Consider the following 11653-nt stretch of genomic DNA (forward strand, 5'->3'; position numbering starts at 1 on the left):
GAGTTACAGGATGATATGGAACAGATGTGCAAAAATGAGAATGGGTGGATAAGTTGGGATTGTCAATATTGCCTGAGATATTCATTATCAATGAAATCACAGATCTAATAAAGTACTGAAATACATAATTTTAGTTATTCTCTTAAAAGGATTATGTATCCTTTCCATGAATTATTAGATTCTTTTGGTAAAGTACACAACATATACTAGAGGAACAGCAAAGACAATGTATTTTAATATAGTTTCACTTCTTTTGTCTAGTATTTTCTGTCATATAGCAGCGGGGGATTTGTTTTTAACCCTTTATATTTTTCTAAATTGCCTGAAATTCAAATTCTATTTGACATCATATATGTCCTTTTTTGAAGCAATTTATAGAAAGGTGGACTTAGGTAATATAAAAACACAGTATTTTTATACTGTCTTTTATGCATTATTGCTCTGTATTAAAGAAAGTTGATCATTAGCATATTCAAATACATAAAAATATTAATTGTATTTGATTACTAGTTTAAAACTCTCTGCTTTCCAAGGTGGAAGCTAGCTTAGAAAAATGAAATCATGCTGCTATAGTTACATGCGTACTTAACAAGGACCTTCAGGAAGCAATTCCTTATCCCACAGGAGTAACTCTAATGGTGGGAATGCTAAGTATTGTGACAGGCTTATGAAAATAATAATTTGGGATATATGGTACTTTATTGTTAGAGTAGCTCTAAATAACATACTACCTGGGCCTACCCCTTCCATGCTTAATACCATGATAAGAAAAAATGGTTATTTTCCCTTTACAAATGAAAAGAGGTTCATAGCAATAAAATACTTTCTATGACAAGTGGCAGTATTGGGAACAGTACATTTTTGAGTCAGAGGTATCAAGGTAGGTCCTTGCTGCCACCCAAGATGGAGTTTTGATCATTAGAATTCTAACAGAAGAAAGGAAAGGCAAGAAATGAAAGCAAAGTATGTTGGGAAGGTGGAGAAGAAGAAGTTTTATCTACTTCAGCTAATTAATGGGTGACGAGGAGAAGTGTCAGAAGACCTCAGTGTATGGCTAGAGTGAGTATGGTAGCTCATTTCCAGGTTTGTTAGGAATGGTAAGACTAAGAAAGAAAAGCTGGGAACCAAGAGTCCCTGAAACAATTTCCTTCTATTCTTGACTGAAAAGCAGGCTGTCTTCCTGTGACATATATCTGATATATGAAAGAAAGGAAACTTTCCAAAACTTGCTACCTACTTGTGATGGTTTATGTGGAATAAAAGTCAAAATCAAAAGAAATTTGGGAAAGAAACATCTATAGAGATAATTAAGACCTGGACAAAAATTGAAAGGCTTAAGTATACAGGTGTTTTTCTATTCTTGCTTTAGATTAAAGCTAGAAAGTTTAAAAGTAAAAATTAGACATGAGAATTAAACAGCTAGTCAAAATGCCTGAGAATGGGATTGGTATTTCTAGACCATAGCTTGAGATACAGAAATGTTGGATGTGACTTGTGATGGACTCCATCAAGAAGATAACCTGGAGACTGATGGGTCTGATTAAGAGGGTGGTAAGTGGAAAAATTTGGGAGAAGTGGGCAAAGGTCCCAAGTAACATGGCTAAACCAGATATTATAAAAGGTGGGTATGAAACAGGAAAAAGAGCAGTAGAGGTACTTAGTTGTTTCCAGAAGATAATGACCAGAAAGAGAGATGGAATACATACTTACAAACTTAGATATATACAACATGTTCTAAGTCAAGTCAAGAAACGTTTATTAAACACTTACTACATACTAGGCATTTATACAAAATGCTGGGATTACAAATATAATTAGAAAGATGGTGCTTGCCCTCAATTGGGGAAGATGATACATAAATAGAAGCTGAAAAGAGGAGTAGAGAAAGTCTTTAGAGTCAGGAGTTTTACCTGGAGAGGATAAAAGATATGGCTGGTCTGGACATCCTCTAAAAATGGAGGCTCTGGGAGGAACTAGCCAATCAGAGGAAGAGAATGCAGGAACAGAAGGTATTTCTAGTATAAGAAGTTCAAGGGCAAAGTAAACTTATAGGATGAAAAGGTACCTGTGGCCTAGAGAAAGTTAAAAGAGTCAAGAGTACAGCCTAGGGAGGAATAAAGATCATGAGTACAGCTGATAAGCAAAGTGAGATAGGTAGATCAAGGGGAGGAAAGAAATATGAGTTCCTAGTTCTTATAGATATTTAGTGTATTGTGACTCATGAATGCCATAAAAGAAAACAGAGGCATGCCTTGTTCAAAAGGGGGGAAAGACTAGATAGAAAGAGCAAGAGGATAGCATTGTATGTTTTCCTCTTTTTAGTTTTTAAAATGTCTTTACTGTGAACTTAGTCATCAAAAAACACAAACATTTCAATATACAAAAAGAACCAGTGCCTGGTAGCATTGTTCATTTAAAATTATATAATCTAAGAACTGGAGGGACCTCAGAGATCCTCTTTCCTGAGCAGTAAGTACCTCCTCAATAACCCCTTTGTGGGGTCATTCATCAATGGGAGCTCATTATCTTCTAGAACAGCCTGTTCCATTTTTCAAATGCTCTGGTTAGACTTTTTCTTCATAATGAGAAAAATTAGGCCTCTTTGCAAGGTCCAGCCTTTGGTGCAAGGGCTACCCACTGGGTTACAGTTTCAAAATCTAGTTCTTCCATTTACTATCTGAGTAACCCTGAGCAAATTGCTTAACCTCTCTACACCAGTAAGAAAATTGGACTAGATGGGATGATCTCTGAGATTCTTTCAGGCTCCAAATCTACGATCATAAGTCAAAACCACTTCACATTTTCTATGCTTCCAATAAACGGTAGCACATGAATGTATCACAGATTTTTTTTTCCACTTGTGGCTTTGATCATATCTTTTCCCATGACTAAAAGGCTCTGACCTCTAACTCCATCTCTGCCTTTTGAAACTCTACCCATCCTTTACAGCTTTATAGCTACACTGTCTCCCCTAGCCATAGATGACATTGCCCTCATTTGATTATCTGAGCAACTTATTTGCACCTTTCTTATAACACATTCCCATTCTACAAAGGGCATTGATAAGCATGATCCAATGAAAAGTCAAAATGTTAAGTAGATAGTATCCAATCAAATGCACCTTAATACCTAGTGTTAAATAATAAAAGAAAAAGTAAGAAAGCCCCAGAAAAGATGGAAAAGGACAATTCTTACAATAGAAATTCATTCAGAAACATTTAATTTTTAAGCATAATCACTGGACAGTGGGCAGACCAAGCAACTCAGGCAGCTTTCCATAAAGTAATTAAGAGGGACAGAGAATGGAAGACAGGAATATTACAGTGGGTCACAAAGAACCTGCTATCCCTGTGTTTTTGACAGTACCAGGTAGCAACCACTTCCACATAAAATGTGAATTGCTAGAGAAGAAAGTTAAAATGCTAAAGAAAAACTCTTCACTCTCCAGCTGATGGAAAAATGGAGAAAATATTGGTTCTAAAGTCAGAGGACCTGAGTTCAAATCCTGATTCTGCTTTTTTTTCCTATGTGACCTTGAGTAAATTGTTTAATCTCACTGGCCCTCCATTTCCTCACCTATAAAGTGAGGAGACTGGACTAGATGGCCTCTGGGGTATTTTCCAACTATACATCTATGACCATGTGACAATGAAGTATCCCTTGAATAAAAGAATTGCTTCAAGGGGAAAAAAAACAAAAAGCAAAAAGAGTTTTGAGAGGTAAAGGAGAATACAAACTCTTGTAATATAGCGACTGTATGTTGGGAGAACATGCAACTAAAATGGAAGAGAACAAGGAGGATCATTGCACTTTGGAGCCATCTAGTAGGAGGGATAGTTTTTCCTTAGAGGCTGGAGCTGGAACCTTTTTGAAGGATTCCAAAGGGATGTGATAAGAATTCCAAGGCTCCAGTGGGAAAGCAAGTGTACACGTCTAGTCACAGGAAAAAGAGAGAGCCATGATGGTTGGCAATACTAGGCTAAGATGCTTATAAGTCCTTCATTAGCCTTAGTGATTCTTTTGTCTCTAAAAATGAGAAGAAACCATTAAAAGAGACTTTTATTCTTGAGCTGATTCTCACCAGTAAGAAAGAATTAAATTGCTGAATGGAAATGACGGGAAACTCAGGGCAGAGTCTGGAGGTTAATGATTACTTCATTTTAAGATTTGTGATAGAGAAAATGGGGCAAAGTCTAGCAAAGTCCCTAGATTTTTGGAAAGCAGAATTTAAAGAGTTTAGAAAAAGAATAGGAGGAACCTCTTGAGCTGAACTTCTATGGGAAAGTCAGTCCAGGAAGAATGAGAAACCTAAAGAATGAAATTCTGAAGACCCAATGAAAAACAATTCTGATAAGGAGGAAAAAGTTGTTGGGAGATAGTCATTTGGATAAACATGTAACTCACTGGCTAATTTATATTGCAGAAGTACAGGTAAAGAAGATGGATGGAAGAAAGGGAAGGTAATGGAGGATGAATAGAAAAGAATGGCACATAATGGTAAGAACAGTGTCCAGAATGAATGAATGCTGATGAGTAAAGTGAATCACAACAACAAAAAAGAATTGTTTTAGCTACGTTGAGGAAAAAGAGGTAGATCAAAGAAGAGATAGGACTCCTTATGGAAAAAAAATACCTAGGAGGTACTGAAACTGTCAAGATAAATAAGTGAAAGAGAAACTAAACAATATGTTCATGTAACTGGGGGACTACACCCAGGGTATTGAAAGAACTTACAAATAGGGACCACTGAGCTATGAGGAAGAAGAGAAGTGCCACAGGACTGTAGATAGGTCAGTGCTTTCATGAATTCTTTAACCAATGGGCAAGTGAGCTTGACTTTGATTCTTAGCACACTTTGCAATACATTATTAATAGTACAATTTGTGAGGCAAGGAAGTGATAACTAGAAACCAGCATGGATTCATCAAGGATAGGTCAGACTTGACTAATCCCTTTACCTTTTATGATTGAATCATTAGACTGATAGATTGTTGTTGTTTGCCCTTCCTTTTCAAAGAGGACCAATGACATGACAGGGTGATGTCTTGTGAATGAATTAGATTTAAGTTAGGCAGAGTTGCACAAAGTTATCAGCTTTTCTCTGTTCCAGAGTCATCAAAGTCCAGTGGCAAGACAAAAATCAAGATGACTGGTGATGGCCTGGGATACAATGGATGACTATCTGACCAAACTTCAAATACTTCACAGCATCTGATTCAGCCACCTTTATGACTGTTGGAACAAATTGTTCTCATCCACCCATTCCGCTAGGCTAGGGAAAGTTTTCACATATTTGGGGTAGACACTCCCCTAAATCACTGACTGGTTGGTGGCCTGTCAGTTATTATCAATCTGGTTTAGCCCATCTGTCAAGACAGTTTTCCAGGGTGTGGCCACTGTGCATGCTGCAGATTCTTGGAGTCACAGGTGAGTGCCAGGTAGGCACCAAAGGTGGATGAGAAACCCTGAAAAGGGCTTAGCAAGCCCTCACACATGTACATCCCACTGATAAATTAGGAAAAACTATAGACATAATATACTTAAATTGCAACAATTCATTTGTCTAGGGTTCCCACAATATTCTTCAGTACAAAATGAAGATTTGGAATGGATGATACTACACCGGGCAGATTAAGAACTAGTTGAATGAATAATCTAATAGAGTAGCAATTAATTGAATATCAACCTGAAGGGAAATCTGTGACTGGTTGCAGGTATTTATGCTTGGTCCTGTTGTATTCAAAATGTTTGTCAATAACTTGAAGGGCTTATCAGGCTTTCTGATGATGTAAAACTGAGAGAGATGGGTAACATTGGATCACAGAATTATCTTACCCATTTTGACAGTGCTGAGAAATGACTGAAATCAAATGGGATGAAATTTGATAAGTGTAAAAGTAAAGTCCTAAATTCAAGTTAAAAAGAAATCAGCTGCACAAGTTCAGACTTGTGATTTCACTGCTGTAGGGAGCTACTGAATATGTAGAAATTCCCTCCAGTTTGTGAACTGATCCAACCATTCTGGAGAGCAATTTGGAACTTTGCCCAAAGGGCTATAAAACTGTGCATACCCTTTGATCCAGCAATACAACTACTAGGTCTCCCAAAGAGATCATTAAAAAGGGAAAAGGACCCACATGTACAAAAATATTTATAGCAGATCTTTTTGTGGTGGTAAAGAATTGGAAATTGAGAGGATGTCGTTCAATTGGGAAATGGCTGAACAAGTTGTGGTAAATGATTGTAATGGAATACTGTTGTATTATAAGAAATGACAAGTGGGATGATTTCAGAAAAATCTGGAAAGACTTACAAGAACTGATACAAAGCAAAGTGAGCAGAACCAGGAGAACATTGTATATAGTAACAGCAATTACGTATGATGATCAACTGTGAATGACTTAGCTCTTCTCAGTAATACAATGATCCAAGACTATTCCAAGGGATTCATGATGAAAGATACTATCCACCTTCAGAGAAAGAACTAATGGATTCTGAATGCAGATCAAAGCATACTATTTTTCACTTTTTCCCCCATTTTTTGAGTCTTCTTTCACAATATGACTAATATGGAAATATGTTTTACATGATTGCACATGTATAACTTACATGAAATTGCTTACTCTCTCAAGGAGGGGATGGGGGAGGGAGAGAATTTAGAACTCATATTTTTAAAAAATGAATGTTAAAATTTAAAAAAAAAAGTAAATTCACTCTACTGATGCAGAAGTCAATACTTCATGTGAAAATTGAACCAAGAGTTATAGTAGACTAAAATGTAGCAACCAAATTGCTGCCAAGTCCTGTTTTTTCTACCTTCAGAATACCTGTCTTATAAACCCTCTTCTCTCTTCTGGCCTGATGCAGGCATCACCATTATAGCCCCCCATGTTTACAACCTCAATGTTATCCTTGACCCCTCACTATCTCTTAACTCACAGATTCAATCTGTTGCCAAGATCTATCAATTTTACCTTTACAATAGCTCTCAAAGATGCCTTTCTCTTCTTGGATACTGCTACCACCCTGGTGGTTATTACCTCACATCTGAACTATTGCAATAGCTGGCTGGTCGGTCTGCTTGCCTCAAATCTTTTCCTTACAGGAATCCTTTATATACAGATTAGTAATTCTCTCCCCTCCCATTTCTGTTTGAGTTTTACACCGTTGCTACAGACAGCTGAACTAGGAGGAAAGGAAGTTTCAGAGAGGCAGATAAGAGTTTGATATGAAGAGTGAGGTCCTAACATTTAGTGCCACGGGCCGTATCTCTCTAACTGGTGGTCTTCATGTATGACTTGAATGACTATTTGTCAAAGATATTATAGAAAGGATTCCTGTTCAGTTACACATTGGGTTGTATGGCTTTTAACGTTCCTTGCAACTCAGTGATTCTATGAAAATATACTAAATCAGGCAACAATTCAGTGAATAGATATTTGCCAGGAATCAAATTATTTGCAGATTTCTTGGCATATATCCCTATAAAGAAGCAAACCTTTTTTCTCCTGCTCCCTCATTCTGCCTTTTTCAGCTTGCTTGACTCTCCAAAATCAAATGTTTTTATTTTTTATAGAGCAAAATTATCAGTTTGCATCAATCTGTACAAAATAAAATTTAAAGATCTTTTAACACCTGGAATGTGGTAATGTCTTCCTATAACCTCTTAGGATCTTTATCTTTTTTAAAATGATAAAGTAAATGCAATGAGACCACCCTTGTTCAGTTTCCCTTTGACACTAAGTTAGAAGTTCAGGAAATTCCAGAAAGCACTATTATGGGATTTATGGAATTGCTTTTGAAATAGTATTTTTTCAGATGTCACCTCAAATCAAAGTTACCAGTTCCCATGATGCTGTAATGCTAGTGAGTCAGAAATTCACCATATTTGGCTTTTTAATCTTCCACTTTCAATGGCTTCCTGTGTCTTTTCCCCCTTTAAACCCAACAAATGTAAAATATTTTAATCAAGTGAAAACAGACGAAAATATGACTCATTCCACTAGTCTAGGGATTGGTTTGCTGATGTCATTCCTGTCTCTACCGCCAAAACCTTCCAAACAGTATAATCAATCTAAGATGATCCTGCATTTCAACTTAGGAGCTCAGGCATTTTGTTCCCAAAATGTTCTAGAACAAACCAAAAAGTTGAATAGTTTCATGCTTAAATACTCTCTGGGTCTTGTTCTGCACTCTTCTTCCATGGCTGTTAGTTTCTTTCCCACTGAAAAATACAGAAATTTTTTTTCCTATATTTTAGCTAGGTTACAAAAGAGAAAGCACTCGAGTTAATGTTTATCATAACTTAAAAGCAGATTATCAAAAAGATGAAGGTATATCTGGGGAAAATGAGATTTCTGTGGCTTAGTTTGCTATAATGGAAGTTAAGATGGTTGCTGACTTTTTAAAAAAAAGTTAAATATTGATTTTTGCCCTGAATTAGCTCACATTAGAAAACACATACTTATAAGCTTTTAAAGCACGGTTTTGTGGCTAAATTATGGAAATGTGGTACAATAATATAAAGTTACAGAAAGATTGTTCAGGGTAAGTCAAAGATGGTCAGAAAACAATATGAAAATCAACCTAAATTTTTCACTGGATCATGGGATCATAGATTCAGAGCCCAAGAGAGCTTTAGCATGATGAGATTGCTGGATTTAGAGTCAAGAAGACCTGGGTTCAAGTCCTACCTCAGATGATTAGTAGCTGTGTGACCCTGGGCAAGTCATTTAATCTCTCTTGCCTTAAGTTCTTCATCTGTAAAATGAAGGCACAGTGCCCTGTCTTAGTACTCTTTCTACAGTAAACACTTAATAAATGCTAATTTACTTGAGTGCCTGAGGGGATTCTCCTAAGATGACTTTAATGCACCTTCTAGCTCCAAATCTATGATCCTATTGACATATAAATGAATCTTTAACAACAGTAATTTTAATGGTATCAGCCATAAAAGGAGATAGTTGGGGAGCAGGTAAGCCTTTCTTGTTTCCCTCCAAGCACATCATATAGGTGGCCACCTACTCTGCCTTTCTTCTTACAGATTATTTAGAGAACATATATTCTTAACATAAAACTATACATATCCTTATCCAGGTACTGCTGAAACTGGCAGTGTAATTAGTTTCCTTAGGGATCCTAAGATTTTGTTTTTGGAGGAGAAAGATCTTTATCTTCATAAATTGATGGTATGGAATAATCAAAGCTGTGTTCATTGGATAATATGGAATAAGTCACATGATTACTTCCAATTATTATTAAGCATTTTGATAAATATTAGATCCTATTTGTGACTTTTCTCAGTTCCCCAGTTTACTAGGAAAATGATTGTACATTTAATTGGGTCTTTCAAATGTAATTATAAGTCATCTTGGGTCAAATTATTAGGAAGATATAAGTTGATGGTAGTCAACCAGTTTTTACTTTTTGTTAATGAACCAGAACGTATGGATCTTCCTAATTCAGTCTCTACATGACATGTTCATGACTGAGATCCTATTAAATTTAATTCAATAGACATTTATGAAACACCTGCCATAATCAAAGTGCTGTTTTAAGTACTGGGGATTCAAAGACAGAAATGAAAGAATACTTGTCTCTAAAGAAGCTTATATTCTACTGGGAGAAAGAACATGAATACCAAAAGTAAACACAAAATAAATGCAGTCATTTCAGAAATCAGGGTGGGGCAGGCACAATACTAACAACTGGGGTAATTAGGAAAGGACTGTGGAAGGAAGTGGATTTTAAGCTGAGCCTTTAGAGAGGTTGGTTTTCCAGAGGAAGAGGTAAGGAGAGAGAGCATTTCAGATGTAGGGGTTAGTTAGTCTCTTCAGTCATAAAGGGGAGAGGTGGTGGAGATTGGTTTGGGAGAAAAGATCAACAGTTCTGTTTTAGACCAATTGAATTTCAGATATCAATAGGACATCTGGGTGGAGCTATACAGCAGGTATTAGAGATGCAGGAGTGCAACTCTGAAAGAGATGAGGGCTAGATAAGTAGATTTGGGAGTAATCTGCATAGAGACAAGTGTTTTCTTACCATAATGGAATTAATTTCTGAGACTTTGTTAGAGCCTATGAAGTAACCAGAGGTGAAAAGTTAGATTTAGTCAGTCATTTACACCCTAGCTAGGAAATGCTTAAGAAAGTTATGCATTCAAAACATAAATTTCAATGAAGTTGGTATAAGGGGTGGCAATCATTTGTTGCTGCCATCCTATGGACTTCAGGAAATGTAACTTGTTCTAAACTGCAAGTAGAGGAATTGGGTATTGGAACCTAGATCTTATAATTACAGTTTATTTGACCTTCAGCTTAATCTCTCCAATCATCAATTCAGTGTAGCAAACATTTATTACAGGGTTATATGCAATGTTTTTTACTGAGTGCTAAAGATTTGAAGGTTTTATGTCTCTGGTCTCTAATCCTTTCCTTTATTTTATAGCCTTGCTTTTCTAGATGTCCCTTCTCCTCTCTGTCCTTTCAACCTTCACCCTTCATTTAAGCTTTATCACCTACCTAAGTTCTATACTCAGTGCCTTTGAGGCACTTCCTTATTCTAGATTTAGGCACAGCCATTGGGTCTTAGTGGAAGTCATGACAGGACCAGGCCAAAACCCTCCAGAGGAGCCAGGTGGTCAAAAGGAGGTGATTTGTCAAGCTTTGATGGGAATAGATTGTAAAGGGAAGAGATTAGAAACAGGGAGACTGATTTGGAGAATGTTATAGTAGTGCAAGTGAGAAGTGACAAAGACTTGAACAAAGGTGTTGTCAGTGTGAGTATAAAGGAGAAAGATGTACAAGATGATACACAAAAAAATTACCAAAATTCAGTAGCCATATATAGATACATATATATAAAAAGAATGCATATATATATATATGTGGAACTATATATATATGTATATACATATATACTTTATATAAATTTATGTTTATATACATGTATATATGTGTGTGTGTGTGTGTGTGTGTGTGTGTATATATATATATATATATATATATATATATATATATATATATATATATATGGAAATAGAGAGAGAGAGAGGGAAAGAGAGAGAATGTTAATTTCTGAAGTCATCTACTTGGTTGACTTGCAGGATAGTAGTACTCCCAAAAGAAGGAATGAAGTATGGAAGACAATGAATTGTTTTTTGTACAAGTACATTTGCTTCTGAGATAGCACATCCAGGTAGAGATGTTCAAAACAAGGCTGGTGATATGGTACTACAATTCAAATGATTAATTAGAATTTGTCTGATTATATTTTGGTATCTTCAACATAGAGAATATAACTGAAACTATGGGAGCAGATGAGTTCACTGAAGGAGAGAGTATAGATAGAGAAAATACCCCAGAAAATAAATGTAGACAGCCAGATTTAGCAGATAAGAAGATGGACAATAATCTAGGATAATTTAAACAGATATAAAATTAAAGTGTAGGCCCTAGATTCCCAAGGTCTTTTTCAGCTCTAAAAATATCTAATAATTCAATCTTAATAAACAGTGTAGCTAGGTAGAGTTTTTTGGTACCTGTCCACCTAGATCCAATTTAATCTGGACTTCAGTACCCACTATAATGGGTCTTAACCTGAGCAGTGTGATCTTACTGGTGAAAGTACTTTCTTTACCAGTTAATATCATTAT

Source organism: Phascolarctos cinereus, unplaced genomic scaffold (assembly GCF_003287225.1).
Source record: "Phascolarctos cinereus isolate Bilbo 61053 unplaced genomic scaffold, phaCin_HiC Scaffold_726;HRSCAF=1367, whole genome shotgun sequence".
Lineage (NCBI taxonomy): Eukaryota > Metazoa > Chordata > Mammalia > Diprotodontia > Phascolarctidae > Phascolarctos > Phascolarctos cinereus.